At 47.9% G+C, this 18,939-nt stretch overlaps 1 long non-coding RNA gene across 2 annotated transcripts in view; it reads right to left on the bottom strand.

The window, feature by feature from the left end:
• The window catches only part of LOC129620978 (uncharacterized), a 103,386-nt gene extending 84,447 nt beyond the window's left edge, over positions 1-18,939 (bottom strand). Inside the window, exon 1 of one of the 2 annotated variants that reach the window (XR_008698967.1) lies at positions 15,149-18,939. This is a non-coding gene — a long non-coding RNA (uncharacterized LOC129620978). The remainder of the gene's footprint in view (positions 1-15,148) is intronic. The other variant, XR_008698966.1, reaches the window with a different exon arrangement.

Genomic DNA, 18,939 nt, shown 5'->3' with positions numbered 1-18,939 from the left:
CTTTGCAGAGTCATGGTGAGGAAGAAAGATGATGGCTATGCGGTACCTGACACACAGTAGGTGCTACAGAAAAGGCTGCTGGACCTACAGTGATGATCCTGGGATGAAGAGGACATCTGATGCGGAGCTTGGGACAGTGGTGAGTGCTTTAAGCACAGTCAATGAAGGGTTACCTGCATGCTCAGTCACTTCAGTCATGTCTGACTCTTTACAACCCATGGACTGTAGCCTGCCAGGCTCCTCTGTCCGTGGGATTCTCCAGGCAAGAATACTGGAGTGGGGTGCCATGCCCTTCTCCAGGGGATCTTCCCAACCCAAGGATCGAACCCTTGTCTCCTGTGTCTCTTGCACTGCAGCCAGATTCTTTACCCACTGAGCTACCGGGGAAGCCCTACTGAAGAGTTTCCAGGCTGTAGTTAGCCAAAAACTCAAGACCTTTGAATAAAAGTCAGGGAGGAGAGAGAGAGTTCGCAGGTATTTATTGTTTTATATGCCACGACTTTGACTAATCCTCACATCAACCTGTGCAGTGTGTGGTCTGTGCCCAAGTCCGCGGGAGGGGAAGAGGAAGCATGAACACAGGGAGGTGCAGCCTCCCAGGGCGGCCAAGGCTGGAATCCCTGGCATTTGGAGCAGGAAGTGCTTCTGGGCTCCTAGTACTCTCCCTATTCTTTTTAAATCAAATCAAGTCCTGGAAGCAGCTCAAGGTTCACCCACTTTGGGGCCCAGTCCCTGTACCTTTGTTTAACAACAAACACGGATTCATTCCAGGCTGGCCTAGTTTAAGTTGACCTGGGCAGGGCTTTGCCTGAGAAGTAGAGAGAGCCTCCCAGGCAACAGTCCAGTCCCCAGTCAGAGGACATGACCTACTGTCTTCTCCCATCTTTGGAACCCTGCTCGCCCTGGGTTCACCTCTGAGTACCTGATCCTGGGAAACCTCTTACCCCTTGAAACATGGAGTACAGAGCTTCCAGGGGCTCCAGCGACAGAGGGGGGCCTTGCAGACACACCTTGAGTCAGGGGATAGGACAAACCTGGGTGGACATCTGGTCCTCTACTCCCCGGCATTGTGACACCTGGTTGAGTGACTTCAGCCCACTGTGCCTCAGGTACCTGCAAAATGGGTACAGTGTTGCCTGCCTCAAAGGTTGCTGTCAGTCTTTAAGATGACAGTGTGTAGAACACGCCTGGTGCATAGTAGGGACTCAATAAACGTCCATTTCCTGGTTTGTCATCCTGGAATAGCCCACGCTTCCATCATGGTGGCCTTTGCCATTTCTGTGCAACACCAATATGAGTCTCACTTTTTTCTATGTGGATTCACTTTTTAAATATTTTTATTTATTTGGCCGCCCTGGGTCTTGGTAGCAGCATGTAAGGTCTTTGGTCTCTGTTGCAACATGCGGGATCTTAAGTTGCTGCACACAAACTCAGTTGCAGCATATGGGATCTAGTTCCCCGACCAGGGATCTAACCTGGGTCCCCAGCATTGGGAGCGCAGAGTCTCAGCCACTGGACCACCAGGGAAGTCCAATGCATTGATTCACTTTGAAAACTCAGTCTCACCTCTGCAAATAGAAAACCGGCAGCACTTGGAAAGCACTCCTTCCTTTGTTTAGTCAATATTTGTTGAGGGCCAGTCATGTACCAGGTACTGTTCTGGATGCTCAGGGTGTCACAGTGAACCAACCACTCCTCACCCTGATAGAGTGTGCATTCCAGTGGAGAAGACAGAAAATAAACAGAGATAGAGGGTAACAACTGGTAGTATTGCCCCATCAAGAAAAAGAAACCAAGGCACAGGGCTAGACTAGAGAGAGATGAGGGAGAGGGAAGGGGGAATCCCATTTCATTTAATAGGGCTGGCAGACATAGATTCACCTCGAGGCTAATAAAGCTCAAGCTTCAGGCTCTTGGTGTGCTCAGGTCCCCTCTTGTTCCCAATTCCAGAACTTCCCTACCAAACTTTGTATCCACAGTACTAAATTCTTTTTTCTAAAGAGCATTCTCAAAAATTAGGTAAGCTTCAGGCCCCACAACGTCTGGTCTGCCCCTGGTGATCAGGACAGGCCTCTCTGAGAAGGTGACATCTGAGGAGAGACCACGATAAATAGAAAGTTGCCATTAACATGAGCACAACAAAATCATTGGCCCTGTGGGAGCCAGTGATTCTAAAAAGGCTCCTAGTTTATCTGCTCCGCTGAGTTGAAAGGCTGCATTTGAAATTCCATCTCAGGCCAGGTCTCCAAAACAAGTTGAGCCTAAAAGTTTCCATGTCTGCCCAGATGCCACCCAGGCTACTGGCCTACACCAGGCCAGAGAAGCAGGGCAGAGTGGGTGGGAGAGTCTGGGAGAACGGGAGGCATTGACCGGCAGGCTTTCAGTCTCCGGGAATGACAGGGAATTGAGGCCAGTAGGAGGAGAAAGGAACCCAGACAGACAATATCAAGTGCTGATAAAACTATGGAGCAACTGAACCCTCGGATGCTCCTGGTGGGAATGAAGAGTGGTCCAGCTACTCTGGAAAGCAGTGTAGCAGTTTCTTACAAAGTTAAACACCTACAGTTGACCTCTGAACAACTTGGGTTTAAACTACGTGCAGGGGTTCACTTATATGTGGATTTTTTCAATAGTAAATAATAAGTACTACACGATCCATGATTTGTTGAATCCCTAAATGCAGAGGAACCTTGAGGTGTTGACGCCCCAACCTCAACATTGTTCAAGAGTCAACTGTATACTTAGCATAATGACTCAGCAATACCCTCCTTGGTATTCATCCTAAAGAAATGAAAACTTCAGCTCACACAAAAACCTGTACACTTACGTCATACGAGCTTCATTCAGAATAGCCCAAAAGTCGAGAAAAGCCCAAAACAGCCCAAATGTCCTACAGGTAAAGGGATGTACCAATTGTAGTGAATTCATGCGATGGAATAGTCCTCAGCATCACAAAGGCACAGGCCACTGACACATCCAGCGACGTGCATGAACCTAACAGGCGTGCTGCCTTCTGGAAGAAACTAGACGTGAAGGAGTCTATCTGTAGGATTCCATTATATGCCATTCTAGACATAGGAACATAAAGCAGGGGAGATTAAAAGGAATCTTGTGATATATGCATTTGTCAAAATCACTGAACTGTGTGCTTAGAATGGGCACATTTTGTCATACATAAGTTACAGCATAACTCAGATATAGCTTAGTAAAACTGATTTAAAAAAAAAAATCATATCCCAGGCTGGTAAAGAATCCACCTGCAATGTGGGAAACCTGGGTTTGATCCCTGGGTTGGGAAGTTCTCCTGGAGAAGGGAAAGGCTACCCACTCCAGTATTCTGGCCTGGAGAATTCCACGGACTGTATAGTCAATGGGGTTGCAAAGAGTCGGACACGACTGAGCGACTTAAAAAAAATCACATTTCTACTCGTTGTCCACTGGAAAAACCTTCCTTGAGGTCAACCATCCACTCCTTTCATTTTGCACGTCAGGAGACAGAGGCCCGGAGAGGAGGGTGACTCATCTACGTCACTTTCTAAGCGTCACATTGTGAGTCAGGACTATTGACAACGCACGAGGGAATGGGTAACTGAGGCTGATAGGGTGCTTTCTCAGCCTCTGACCTAGTGCTCACTACGCTTTGTGAGGCAGCAGCTGTGCCATTATGCCCAGGTTACAGAGGAGCACACTGAGCCCAGAAGGGTTGGAAGACTCGCCTGAGGTCACACAGCCAGCTTTACCATGACTTGGTTATCAGGGCAGCTGCCAGCGCAAACTCAGGTCCTCAGCACAGATCTACCCTCTTCCCCACACATCCGCCTCCTCGCATTGGGGGTGTAAGCTGGAGACCCTTCACTGCCCAGGGGTCGGCAGAGGAGAGAAAAGAGAGCGTGGAGCACTTATGAGCTTTCCGTGGGGAGGCTGTGGGCTGGGCAACAGGAGCCACTTCTGTTCCCGGTGGGGCACACCCAGTGGGGCCATGGAGTAGGTGGGGAGACAGCCCTGGCTGTGCTCAGAATAATCCAGTTTCCCCTGGATACTTTTTCCAGTGTGGTCTGCCAGGAGAGATTTTGATCGCAGAGAGCAACACGATGCTCTGGAGAAAGAGATTAGTGGGTTCCGGGGTGTTTGTGTCTCCAAGAAAGGCATTTCGTTTGGGAACCGACTCCAAGTTACAGATGAAACTGTGCTAGGCCCCACTGGAGCTGACATAAGGGACGAGAAGTCCCCTTAGGCAAGGAGGCCAAGCACAACGGGCTGGGGCCTTCCCGAGAGATCCATGGAGGGAGCTCTGGGGTCCCCGGTAAGCCTCGCTCCAGCGCCTCCTAAGGAGGAAGGGCTCCATCACAGCGGACCCCTGGGTTTGCTGAGAACATAGATGGCCTTCACCCTGCAGAGCTAGCTTGAACCAGGAGGAACCTAGCTTGTTTTCTCCAGAGTGGGAGGGTCAAGACCCAGAGGGTGGGGAAGGGCTGGTCTCAAGAGACAGAGGGGGAAGAATAGCCAATTAGCCTGGAAGCTGGCAGAACTTTTTAAAAACTGAAATGTGTAACATAAAACATTACTGAGGCTACCATCATATAGGGCACAATGAGACACTTCCTGGTGATCCAAGAACCTTCAGTAAGGTTTCTACTGCTTGAGTGACTTTAGAGTGAAAGATATAGGAGAATGACCCAAGCTCTGTGTTGGGGTAACTCCAGACAGAGAGAGGGCACAGCTGCAGGAAAATTAGATCCCATGGAGGCAGGTGCTGGAGGCAGAGTGGATGGTGACAATTTGTAGGAATTTGCATCTTAGAGGGCTTTGGGTTCCCCAGGGGCTGGAATGAGGTTTCAGTCTGTCTCATTCAGATCTCCAGGAGCTGGGGACTCTGGGTGCCATCTGAGTTACATGCACTCCTGCCAGCCACACAGGGCGGTGGGGGCGGGAGGAGACAGGAAAATGGAGGTGGCTTGCCTCGTGCCCCTCAAGAGACCCAGCGGAATTCAGCAGATAAGACAAAGTACACAGCCAGGGTATGGGAGTAGAAGAGGGCGCACACGGTGAGCAGAGAACGGTCGGGGGAGACAGGGTGGGGTGGGGAAGAGCCAGGGAGGCAGACTGACGCTTTTCTGGCCGAGACACGGTAACATAAGGAAGCCTTCTGGAGGACATCACATTTAGGCCAAACTGTTTGAAAGGGTAGGATATGGCCCCAGGGATATGTGTCAGGGGCACTCCTTGCAAAGAGCACTGCCTAAGCAAAGGCCCAGAGGGACGAAAGCTGGGCGTTTGCAGGGCGCAGAGCAGCTGAAGCCGTGGCAGCACAACCGGGGACCGCTGGTCCTTGCTGGTCATGCCAGGAGCTTGCTGGAGGCTTGCAGTCTAGGGAAGTCAACACATATTAAATAATCTCACAAATAAATACAAGGTTATAAATAATGGTAGTGTTACAAAGACACAGTCTAAGGAGGCATTTCAGAGCCAATAACAGAGACTGCTGATTTATCCAGGCCCTGATGTCTGTGTTCAAAGCTGATGGATGAGCAGAGAGTTAAGGGGGTGAGGAGGTAGGTGGGGAAGAACACTCCAGGCCGAGGGAACAGCCATTCAAAGACCTCAGAGGCAGGTGGGAGAATGCCCCACCCATCACCTGCAGTTCAGAGACTCCAAAGGAGTTTTCTCCTCCTACCTCCCGCTAGGCGCACAGAGAATGTTCTGGAATTCACACAACCCACCCCCCACCCCACCCCACCCCCACCACGTTTATCCCTTCCAGCCACCTGTACTGATTGCTACCTGACACCAGCTTCCCATCCCCTTGACTTCATTCCTTACCCCTCTGGCCCCAAGGTCACCAGCTCCCCACAAGATTTGCTCCATTCTGTGAAGGTGCTGCCAGCCTGAGTCTGGCTTGAGTCCCCCTCACGCTCCCTCCTCATTCATCTGCCCCAGCCCTTCCCAGGATGCCTGGGGAGCCGAGTGGCATGAACATGCCATGGTAACCCCGGATCAATGGGGGAATGAATAGATGGCATCCCTCCTTCCCCCACAGGATGTTCTGAGACTTGTTCTGTGGATTTTGCAGACAGCCCCGTGATACAGAGCAGAGGCAACACCAACTTACATCCAGTACTGGTTACCCCTGCCCTGCTCCACTCGCCCACCCTGCACTCTGCTTCCTGGGCATCACATTCCTAAAAAAAACTCCTCCAATACAAGCCTCTAACTTGGGCTGTACTTTAGGGTGCCCAAGCTTAGACCCCTCCCCATCAGGATGAACCTGCATCTCTAAAGTGGAGTGGGAGCATAACTGTCCCCATTTCCAGCAACATGTGCATTAGTAGGCATTTCAGATCCCTGGGTCCCAAGCCCCCAGCCTCTCTGCTCAGCTGCCACATCCCTGACTTGACCATGTTCAAATGCCCAGTCTCATCCCCGTGCTGATTTCTCTAAATAGCCAGGCAGCAGGTTCACCAAGAACACTTTGACACTTACTTTCCAGTGGCAGGGACAGCATGGTAGATTACTTGTTGTCTGGAGGTTGCTTGCTCAAAGGCACAGTGACCAATTCCCCAAACTTATCTGGTGGCCTGTGTTTCCACAGGCAGCTCCAAAGCCAGCCTGAAGTCTTGCGGTAGAGCCCCGAGTCACTGCTTGGATGCCAGCAGCCTGGGCTGCCAGCCAGATTCTGCCACAGGCTCTCTGTGATCTCAGGCAAGCCCTGGGTTCCTTTGTCTCTTCCTCGTGAACTAAAGGAGAGACTTTCTCCAAGGTCCATTGAGCTCCAACCAGAGAATCATGCTCCCTCCAGTGCCCAGAGAAGCTCAAGTTCAGGTCTGCCCTACATACCATGCCCCTGGTTACCATTTTTCCTGTAGATCATTCCTTTATAGAACCTGTGCGTCTTCAATACGATCCTTTCTGGCTGATAATTTTACATGGGAGGGAAAAAAGTAACTGTACATCGCCAAAATTTAATATAACTTTTTTTTTGGCCATGCCACATGGCTTGCAGGATCTCAGTTCCCTAACTAGGGATTGAACCCAGGCCATGCCAGTAAAAGTGCCAAATCTAACCCCTAGACCACCAGGGAACGCCCTAACACACTTTTTAATGAAATAGGGTTCAGGAGAAGAATCAAGGTACATCCCAAGTACAATTAGTAGAAGATTCGAATCAAGTTGTGTTTTGAAAAACGTGAAAGTAAGGAAGTGGATGGTGTCACTTGGCTGGCACTGGCACCAAGGCCAGATTCCTATGTACAGAGCAACTGCTTAGTTTTACTTCTTGTTGTTTGCTTTTATTTTTAAAGAGGATTCTATAGTCCTGTTGGAAAGAAAATACATAAACACAAATATGAGCATATCAAGCCACGTGGTCTGGTTGAATGAAGATTGGATTTATCTGACAAAGCTTGTACGGGGCACATTCTTTTTTTTGTTGTTGAAGCATAGTTGATTAACAATGTGTTAGTTTCAGATGTACAGCAAGTAGTTCAATTATTTATGTATATAGTATATATTATGCTTATATATGTTCTTTTTCAGATTATTTTCCATTATAGATTACAAGATGTTGAATTTAGTTCCCTGTGCTATACAGTATATCCTTGTCGTCTATTTATTTTTTAGAATAACTGCTTGTTAGTGTCCCTATTGGAGAAGGCAATGGCACCCCACTCCAGTACTCTTGCTTGGAAAATCCCATGGACGGAGGAGCCTGGTGGGCTGCAGTCCATGGGGTCGCTAAGAGTCGGACACAACTGGGCGACTTCACTTTCACTTTTCACTTTCATGCACTGGAGAAGGAAATGGCAACCCACTCCAGCGTTCTTGCCTGGAGAATCCCAGGGATGGGGGAGCCTGGTGGGCTGCCGTCTATGGGGTTGCACAGAGTCGGACATGACTGAAGTGACTTAGCAGCAGCAGCAGTAGCAGCAGTGTCCCTATTAATTCTAGGTGACCAGGAAGCAGAGCTTTAAGCATCTTACAACCTAACCTGATCCTTTGTTACATATATAAGCATTTTGCAGCATTATAGTTAGACCTAGGAAATCAGTTAAGGGATTGGGGTTGACAGATAACAATATAATTTTCTCCTTTAAAAAAGAAAGGAAAGAAAATGAAAGGAAAGATGTTCCCAGAAGCCTTTCACACAGAAGCTCTCATTTTCAGGACTAGATAACTGACATTAAGCAGGAGATGACATACCATCTTCCCAGTTCACACAGTAGTTATATTCCTGGGAAATTCAGTGGACATTAAAATCTTGAAAATATACTTGGTGTTTATTATGTAAAGCAGAGTTTAGTTTTGAGCTCAGATAATCATCGACATCAATGTCCTGAGAGACATTCAGAAGTCTTATAGAGGGTATATTAAAAAAAAAAAAAGGCAGCCTCCCTGGTAATGGCTAAGACTCCACACTCCCAATGCAGGGGCTAGGTTCGATCCCAGGGGGGAACTAGATCATGCCACATGCCATAAGTAAGACCCAGTGCAGCCAAATAAATAAAAATAAATAAATTTTTTTTTTTTTAAAGTCTTATGGAGGGGAAAGCAGTTCTTCACCATGAGCTGGCCCAGGCATTGCAAAGCGTCTAGCATCCCTGGCTCCTCATAGCCCGTCCCCTACCCAGCAGTGCTCTCCTCGACAGTGGGACCACCAGAAATACTCCCATTGTTTTCAGTGCCCCTCTGGGGCATTCCTGCTTGCAGGGAGAAGTTAACCTTAAAAAAAAGGATAAGTGGTAATTTTAGTGTATTCACAAAGGTGTGCAGCTATCACCCCTACCTAATTCCAGAGCACATTCACCAGCCCCAAAAAGAAACCCATCAGCTGTCGCTCTTCATCCTCTCCCCCAAGTCCTAGCAACAGCCAGAGTCCACTTTCCATCTCTGTATATGCCTAGTCTGGACATGCCATACACATGGAATCATATAATATGTGGCTTTTTGTGTTTGGCTTTTTCACTTAATGTTTCAAGTTCATGTATGTCATAGCGTGTATCAGTACATCATTCCTTTCAGTGGCGGAGTAATATTCCATTATATGGATAGACAACAATTTATTGATTCATCAATTGAGTGGTTTCCTCCTTTTGGCTCTTATGGATGTTTAACTGTATGTTTTTTCCCTCTATTTTTACTGAGACATAAATGATACACACCACTGCATAGGTTTAAAGTATACAGCATAATGATTTGACTTACGTACTTGAAGCGATTACCACAATAAGTTTAGTGAACATCCATCATCTCATAGAAACACCAAACTAAAGAAATAGAAAAAAATGTTTTTCCTTGTGATGAGAACTCTTAGGATTTACTCTTTTAACAACTTTCATGAATAAAATAAAGCTGTGTTAATTATATTTATCCTGTTGTACATTACATCCCTAGTATTAACTGGAATTTTGTATTTTTGACTGCCTTTATCCAATTTGCTCTCCTCCATCCCTCATCATGTAAGTTTTTGAGTAGATATGTGTATTCAATTCTTTGGGGTATATACCTAGAAATTGCTGGGTCAAACGCTGGGCTGGAAGAAACACAAGCTGGAATCAAGATTGCAGGGAGAAATATCAATGACCTCAGATATGCAAATGACACCACCCTTATGGCAGAAAGTGAAGAGGAACTAAAAAGCCTCTTAATGAAGGTGAAAGAGGAGAGTGGAAAAGTTGGCTTAAAACTCAACATTCAGAAAACGAAGATCATGGCATCTGGTCCCATCACTTCATGGGAAATAGATGGGGAAACAGTGGAAACTTTATTTTGGGGGGCTCCAAAATCACTGCAGATGGTGACTCTAGCCATGAAATTAAAAGAAGCTTACTCCTTGGAAGACAAGTTATGACCAACCTAGATAGCATATTGAAAAGCAGAGACATTACTTTGCCAACAAAGGTCCGTCTAGTCAAGGCTATGGTTTTTCCTGTGGTCATGTATGGATGTGAGAGTTGGACTGTGAAGAAAGCTGAGTGCCGAAGAATTGATGCTTTTGAACTGTGGTGTTGGAGAAGACTCTTGAGAGTCCCTTGGACTGCAAGGAGATCCAACCAGTCCATTCTGAAGGAGATCAGCCCTGGGATTTCTTTGGAAGGAATGATGCTAAAGCTGAAACTCCAGTACTTTGGCCACCTCATGCGAAGAGTTGACTCATTGGAAAAGATTCTGATGCTGGGAGGGATTGGGGGCAGGAGGAGAAGGGGACGACAGAGGATGAGATGGCTGGATGGCATCACTGACTCGATGGACGTGAGTCTGAGTGAACTCCGGGAGTCGGCAATGGACAGGGAGGCCTGGCGTGCTGCGATTCATGGGGTCGTAAAGAGTCAGACACGACTGAGCGACTGAACTGAACTGATGGTTAGAAAGTTAGAAAGTTAAGTCGCTCAGTCATGTCTAACTCTTTGCGACCCCATGGACTGTAGCCTACCAGGCTCCTCTGTCCATGGGATTTTCCAGGCAAGAGTACTGGGGTGGGTTGCCATTGCCTTCTCCAATGGGTCATATGGTAGGATATGTGTTTTCAATTCTCTTGGGTGTATACCTAGAAGTTGCTCGGTCATATGGTAACTCTATGCCTAACTTTTTGAGGAACTGCCACACTTTTTCCAAATAGTGATTACACTATTTTAAGATTCCACCAATAATTCCACCAATTTCTCCACATTCTCACCAGCACTCACTATTGTCTGCCTTCTTGGTAATAGCTGTCCTAGTGGATGTAAGCCTCTCATTAAGGTTTTCATTTGCATTTTCCTAATGACCAATGACGTGGAGCATCTTTTCATGTGCTTTCTGGTAATTTACACATCTTCTTTGGAGAAATGTCTATTCTTTTGTTCATTTTTCCTCATATTAAATTGGGTCATTTGACTTTTTGTTGTTGAGTTGTAAAAGTTCTTTATATATTCTGGATACAAGTCCTTTATCAGACATATAATTTACAAAATTTCTTTCCCACTGTGTGGAATGTCTGTCCACTTTCTTGACGATGTCTTTTGAAACACAAAAGTTTTAAATTGTGATGAAATGTAGCTCACCTATTTTCCTTTGATTGCTGTATGCTTTGAACCTGTTGTCTTAGCTCCAACTCAAGTCCAAGGCCAGGAAACGGAGGCTGCTGTGACTGAGTGGAAGCAACATCCTTCCAGCTTCAAATGCTCCTCATGGGATTCCATAAATAATTTCTCTAGATTAAAGACTCTATCCCTGCCAAGTTCAGCGCCCTCCAAATGGGTAGCACCAGACCTCCTAGTCATTCATACCCTAGAGATATGAGTCCTAGAGTCTATCAGATGCTTTTCTAAGAGCAGACCATGCTAGTGGTGGAGAGAGAGTATGGAGACCTTGAACTCCACCACGTGGGTAGAGGAACACAGGAGAGGCAAGCTGGATGTGAAACCAAGGTCACCTCTTGGGTGAGGGAAGTCACCACCCAGTGTCTCCTCCATAAGCATCAGCTAGGAGCCTCCCCATTCCCTAACCCGGGCCCATACTTTGGGTTTTGCAGCAAAGGACCCTGCTCCAACATCAGTGTTGGCAGGATGGGGACACAGTCCTAGATGGCTGGTGCTAGACTGGAAGGATCCTCCATGCTTATCTCCTGCAGCCCCTTCAACTGTGCATGGAGAAGTGGAGGCCCAGAGAGGGCAAGGAGCTTGCAGCAACTCCAGGGCAGGGCAGGGACCCCATAGCCCCTCAAGCTCCCAACTGCCCTCCGGCTAGCATGTTGGCCCAAATGGGATTCACAAGCCTCTGGGAAAAAGCAGTTCCCAGACACAAGCAGTATCCTTGGGGCACAGGTAGTTTACTTGGGCAGGAGGAGGCCCAGATAGGTCAGTGTCCCAGGGGTGTGAGCCCATGAGGGGCCACAGTAGGGGCGCAGAGCAGCAGAGGACCTTGGGGGCCAGGGGTCTCACCTTTTTGGGACTACCCCACTAATTGTGTATCTCTTAGTAATAGCTGCCAAACCCTGGGTGCTCATGAGGTACCAGGTGCCATGCCAAGAAATGTACCCACCTCATTACATTGATAGCCCCAAAAAATAGGTTTTTTGTTTTTGATGAGGCCACTGAGGCGCCAAAGAGGTGAAGAGACTTGCCCAGGATCACATAACTAGAAAGAGCTGAGCAGACTTTCAAATCCAAGGCTGCCAGCATCAAAGTGAGTGCTTTCAATGCCCATTCTGACTGATTTCTGGAGACCCCTCTCTATCTCAGTTCTCAGGTGGAAGGTCCCCCAGGAGCCTTTAGACGCACGTCCTCCTGCCAGCGTCATGCAGCTGAGCTTTGCCCTGAGTCTGTTCCCAGGGAAGCTGCAGCCCTCTTTCTGTGTCACAGCACCCCCTGCTGCTCACTCCCACTCTCTTCTGAAGACCATTTAATGCCAAGGGGCTGCTGGTTAATAGACTCTGGTGCATTCGTATGTGTTCAGTCGTTCGTGTCCAACTCTTTGCGACCCCATAGACTGTAGCCCGCCAGGCTCCTCTGTCCATGGAATTTTCCGGGCAAGAATACCAGAGTGGGTAGCGATTCCCTCCCCCAGGGGATCTTCCTGACCCAGGGATCAAATCCAGTTTTCCTGCATTGCAGGCAGATTCTTTACCGTCTGAGCCACCAAGGAAGCCTGGGGATTCCCCTAAAGAGGAACCCCCAGTCTCTCATGAACTGTCTTCTTGAAAGTTCTTTAGGTTTGGGGCAAATCAGAGAGAAAAGTCTGATGTAATTTCTGGGCTTTTAGGTCTGTACCTAAGGGGTCCAAAAAACCCCACACTCCTATCTTCCTGTTACATAGTAGGCAGAGAACTCTGGACATTGTGTTAGACCCTGGAGGTCAGCAACCCAACTCTTCATAGTCCTACAGATGTGTATAAACTGCGTGTCAGTTCCCAGATCTGCCAGCTGGTGACAAAAGTGCCCGCCTCTCTGCTGGGGGAGTCTAGAGTCTAATACACGGGCAAGGCATCTCCTTCCTAAGCCTCAGTTTCCTCATCTGCTGATGTTTACTGGTCACCTGGCCTTCACCCACAATGCCTCACTCGATTATCGCAGCAATACATAAGGTAGAATAAGGAGAGCTCAGAGCAGTCAAGCAAGTTGTCCAAAGTCACACAGCTGGCAAGTCGTGAAGCCAGCATCCTGACTCAAACAGCCTGGCTCCAGGTTCAAGGTTCGTAATGGCCTTGTTGCAGGGCCTTCCAGTAGCGCGATGCCTTATATACTATGAAATGTGCAGAGTCTGTGCAAAGCTGCAGAGACATGAAGCAGGAAAAAGTTAGAAAAAAAATAGGACTTAGAAAAACAAAGCCACAAAGGGAAGAGTCCAGCGGTTTGCATCTATCTTCCCCAGGAAGAAAGTCCCTGGCCTGGATTTACACTTTCCTGCCATTTCCCTCTGGCCAGCCCTACTGGATGTTTTTTCTGGTAACTCTTCTCTCAGCTGGGGCAAAGAGAAAGAAGAAAGACTTCCTTTCTCCCCACGTCCCAGCATCCAGAAGTGGTCAAATGGAGGTCACTTGGGGAATGAACCGGCCTTGCTTGGGGAAAGATGGATTATCTATGTCTCTGTCGCCCCCTCCTGCCCCAAAGGAGAACTTCACCAGACCACAGCCCTTGGGGAACACCCCAGGGCAGGGGGGAAAAGGGGTCCCCTGCAGGGCTTCCTAAGACATCTATGAAGAAGGACCAAACTGTCATTTTCTTTCCACTTTAAATCTGTCGTGGATCAATACTTCTTATTAAAATTCAATAAAAACAAATTACTTTTTAAAAATAAAATGCTGCTTGAATGATGTGGCAATGTCAAATTGCTATAAAAGTTTCTAAATGCTTCCTCTCAAGTTCTCAGTGAGTACCTCTGGTTCCTGTCTTCAAGTAACAACAGTCTGTGAGGCAGCAGAGTTCAGGGACCACACTTTGAGTGGCACTGGTCCAAATGGCCACTGGGCAAAAAGGTCTGCTTGAGGTCCTATGGCCAGGTATAAAGGAATCCATTCCCTGGGGCACTGACTCAGCAGAGGCAAGGACTCTGTCATGCTGAGACTTGGGTCCTGATGCTGACTCACGGTGCATCCTTGGATGGGCAGCTGGAGCAAAGGGATAGCTTAGGCCTTAGGGATCCCCGGGGAAAGACCCCAAAGACAGTGCTTAGAAAGCAGATCCCTCCATCTGCAGGAAAGTTGAGGCTGTCGGAGCCAAGGAGGCCAGTGGGGACACAGATCCTTCCCCTGGCAAGCTGGGAGGCATGGGGTGGGGGTCTTAATCTGATGTAGGGCAAAGGGGAGTTTGAGTCCAAAATTATATGGTCTATGACACACAGCGCAACCAAAAGAAAAAAAAAAATGGCCTTACTCTTTGGGACTTCCATGGTGGTCCAGTGGTTAAGACTCCTCGGGTCACAAGGAGTCAGACATGGCTGAGCACACACGCACAAGAAAAACACTTCCAGTGCTGGGGGCACGGGTTCGTTCACTGGTTGGGGAGACCACCAGTGAATGCTGTACACGAGGCCAAAAACTAACTAGATGGTCACATCACCCTGCCACTCTGAGCTTCCTCTTCCACAAATGCTCTCTGAGATCCCTCCTAAACCTAACATGCTGCTGGTCTGGGGAGATGGGCAGCAAGGCTAATCCACTGCCAAGAAGAGAAACCAGACCGAGAGGAATGAAAATGGACAGTAGTCGTGCCTGGCAGGCTGACCCCAGAGGGCAAGGAGGATCCAGGGCTGGAGAAGCCAGGGAAGGCCTCTGGGCAGGGTATGCCCAGGGGATGCCTCGGAAGGGAAAGGTGCTTTGGATCAGCTGGGAAAGGCACTTGGTGGAACTGAAGGAGCACTCGAGGGAAGCAAGGCCAGCCCTCTCCACCTTAGCAGCAGCTGCCTACACAGCCACACTCAGCTGGCCCCACTGTCTCTGGCCCCACCCCCGCCTCTAAGGAAAGCAAACTCAACAGCTCGAAAGAAAGCAAACAGCTGCGGAGCGGAGCGGGGAGCGAGCTTCCTGCCCCTTCCCAGTCAAGGTGAACAGGCTGCGAGTTTGTTGACAGAGAAAAAAAGTCATCAATTTTTCATGAGCCAGCGCAGGCAACAGAACGTCTCGGGATGTCAACAGTTTCCAGGCAACAAAGACAAACCAAATACAAAGTCCCCTCACCTGAAAAGATGTTTCCTTTACAAGCATCAGCTTGGATGGGGAGCCGGAGAAGGCGGGAGGTGGAGGCAGGCGAAACCCCTTGGCAGCAGCCCCGGCTGGCTCAGACGTTGGGGGTTTGTGGCTGTCTGCAATGACCCCGTTAGCAGATCTTGTCAGACGATGACTCAAGGCCACGCCAGTCTTCAGGGACGATTCAGGCACTAGAGCAAGGCAAGAGGGATCAGGTGGTATGTCTTATTCATTCGTTTATTCAACAAACATTGTTGAGCGCTCTTAGGACCTATGCTTGGGCCCAGGGCCCTGTCTAGCTGGGGAGATGAGAGAGGAAACCACTTCCCCTCAACGATGGGTGGGAAAACGAAGAGCCAGAGAAAGGAAGCAACTGTCTCAGAATTACAGGGCCACCTAGACACCAAGCTGTACTTGAACCCCCAGCTCAGGTTCTTTGCAGCTGTGCCCAGAAGGAGGCTGGTACAGACATGGTCCCATCGAGAATGAACATGGCAAGCTTCCTAGAGCCCCTTACCCTGAATTCAGTCGTTAAGTCGTGTCTGACTCTTTGAGACCCCATGGACTGCAGCACGGCAGGCTTCCCTGCCCTTCATTGTCTCCCAGAGTTTGCTCAAACTCATGTCCATTGAGTTGGTGATGCCATCCAACCATCTCATCTTCTGTAGCCCCCTTTTCCTTTTGCCTTCCATCTTTCCCAGCATCAGGGTCTTTTCCAATGAGTCGGCTCTTCGCTTCAAGTGGCCAAAGTATTGGAGCTTCAGCTTTAGCATTAGTCTTTCCAATGAATATTCAGGATTGATTTCCTTTCGGAAGTGTCCAGATACTGAATCTAACAATGAAAAGGGGCGGGGTTCTTCCCTGGTGGTCCAGTGGTAAAGAATTTGCCTTCCAAGACAGGGATGCAGGTTCAAACCCTAATCAGGGAATAAGATTCCACATGCCTCGGAACTAAGCCCACGTGCTGCAAATACTGAGCCCATGCACCATATACCTCAACTAAGATCCCACATGCCTCGACTAAGACCTGAGGCAACCAAAATAAAAAAATAATATTTTTTTTTAAAAGGGAGATCATTAGAATGTCGTGGTGCAGTACATGATTGTTGTTTTTAACTCTCGAGATGGTTTTAACCAACACAGAAAGGATGGCCTTTTCCAGAGCACTCTGTCAGGCCTGGAGCTCCCAAGATGTCTCCTGTGTTTGCATTAATGTTTCCCAGTGAATGTCAACGGAGACTCAAGAATAAGTCAACACAGGTCCTCACAGTAAATGGCAAGGCTTGTTAGCAGAGTAAACCGTGTGCTTAGCCTGTCTTAAAAGAATCTTTGCTGAGTAAACAAAAGGAAGGCTTTACTTGAGAGTAAACAGAGCCAGGAGCTGAGGTGCGCCCGAGGGCTGGAAGGCAACTCTGCTGGCATAGGCTGCTCTGTGGGGCCCTGGGAAGGAGCTGGGATTGGCCGCGTGTGAGGCAGAAGCGTCTTTGCAAGCAATTCATGCAAGCTGTTCATGCCGGAAGGGCGTGGGGTGGGAGGATCAGAGAGGTCATGGGATTTACCGATTATCACACAGTCAGATGAAGCAGAAATAGACCACTCTTACCCAACAGCCTCTGCTCCCCCACGGAGCCGGTTCTCTTGGTGAGGAGGCAAAAACCCAGACTCTGAAAGGACCCTTACAAAGGAGAATCTGGAAGTCCATCTCATTTGCTGCTGCTGCTGCTGCTAAGTCGCTTCAGTCGTGTCCAACTCTGTGCAACCCCATAGATGGCAGCCCACCAGGGTCCCCCATCCCTGGGATTCTCCAGGCAAGAACACTGGAGTGGGTTGCCATTTCCTTCTCCAATGCATGAAAGTGAAAAGTGAAAGTGAAGTCGCTCAGTCGTGTCCGACTCCTAGCGACCCCATGGACTGCAGCCCACCAGGCTCCTCCATCCATGGGATTTTCCAGGCAAGAGTACTGGAGTGGGGTGCCATTGCCTTCTCCGTCTCATTTGCTCTGACATGTCAAAGAGCTGATGTCTTAACCTTCCCAGGACAATTTTTATACTTAGAGACAACTTCAAGGAAGTGAAGCCCTAATGAAGACAGAAGTGGGAAAATATTTTTGGTCCAAATAGGTGACCAACTTTCTGTCTCCAAATATTAACACTGACTCAATATTATCCTTAATGGCAGTGGCTAAGGAAACAAACCTTAATAGCTTCTGGTCCTTTGCCCACACCTCATAACTTCCTTGACAGCCTTGTTTACATGAGCTTCTCATTTTCCCAAGTGGAAAAAAAAGAAATTGGGGTATGAAATCTTTGACCCATAAACTTGTCAGTCTCCAAAACCCAAGTGCAACCACTGACTTAAAATTGTCTCAAATAACTTTTCACACGCACACATACACAAACGTCAACCAATTTGAATCATTCCACTTTTTGTTTAATTTTTTGACTCCTTTCCTTGTTCTTGAAAGGGTATGAGAACAGAGATCAAAGTATGCTGTGAAGTCATTACAAGAGCCACACAGACACACACAAAATTTTTTTAATCAATACCAAGAAGAGGATGAGGAAGCAAGTCCATTATCCATTTAGGTCAATTTAATGGCCGAGGTTGGGCATCAAGCCTGGTGTGGTTTCTCAGGCACAGAAGTGAGTGTGATAAGTCACAGGGCTCTTTTATTATAAAGGAGGCATGGCTACCAATTCCCTGGAGGGTACAAACTTCCTCCTGGCCCTAAACTTAAAAGAATTCTTCACACAAGACCCCATCTGGGAGACAGTAACAGCACAACAGCCTCCATAAGTTTTATGGCAAAAGCAGAAGCTGTTTTCAAAAGGCTGTTTCTTCCAAGAACCTTGGAGGAAAGCCAAGCCTACACCAGCTTGCGCAGCAGCTCAGTAATGTTCTTCCTTGTTTTTAGACAAGAAATGAACTTAAGCACACTAAGAGGAAAAGTCAAATGTGCCAGGGAAATTACACAGGAGGCAAAACCATATGAAATGTGCGTGGTTTCCTCTTAACTGGGTCACTGGTGGGCACACAAACATGCCTTTCCTTTCAGATGTGTGGACTGACTCACTCCCCCTGGGCCAACAGCCCGCACCCCTACCTGCCTGCCTCATAACCCCCAGCCCACCCAAGCTCTCCTATCAAAGAGGCAAACTTATCCGTGTAGTTATTCCTATGATTGACCACAGGGTAGCAGCAATGAGCAAGCATCTGGAAGAAAAAACTTCCAAAATTGCCTTTGTAAGCAAAGCCATCCAGCATGAATGCAATTCTACCCATCTTCTAATCCCATTAATCCTGATAATCCAATATATGACTGTTTCTATAAATATTTAAAGGGTGTAAAACTAAAACAGCCGCTCCAATATGAGGAATTATTTCTCAGATGCTCTTTTTAATTTTTTAAGTGTCAGCCCATCATATGAGATAGCAAAGAAATGCTAATATTTTTAAAACAGGAACTGTGCTAAGTGTTGTACATGTGCCATCTCATTGAATCCCTCAAGAACTCTATGAGGTCGGTATCACCATCAACCCCATCAAGCATATGAAGAAACGGAGGCACAGAGAGGTTAGACGACTCACCTAAGGTCACACAGCACTGTTGAGAGGCAGAGTGGGATTTGAGTTAACACAAGTAGTCTGACATCGGAGCACTTAAGCTTGTATCCTAAAAGACCAAAGGGATCTCATGGCTGGAAGAGGTATCAATCCACACTCATTCCCTAAACAGCGGTTGTCTTCTTTATATCAGCCTCAGACTAAATGCCCAGCAAAGT

Source organism: Bubalus kerabau, chromosome 10 (genome assembly GCF_029407905.1).
Source record: "Bubalus kerabau isolate K-KA32 ecotype Philippines breed swamp buffalo chromosome 10, PCC_UOA_SB_1v2, whole genome shotgun sequence".
NCBI lineage: Eukaryota > Metazoa > Chordata > Mammalia > Artiodactyla > Bovidae > Bubalus > Bubalus kerabau.
Note: the sequence above shows the minus strand (reverse complement) of the source record. Positions and strands in the feature narration are given on the sequence as shown.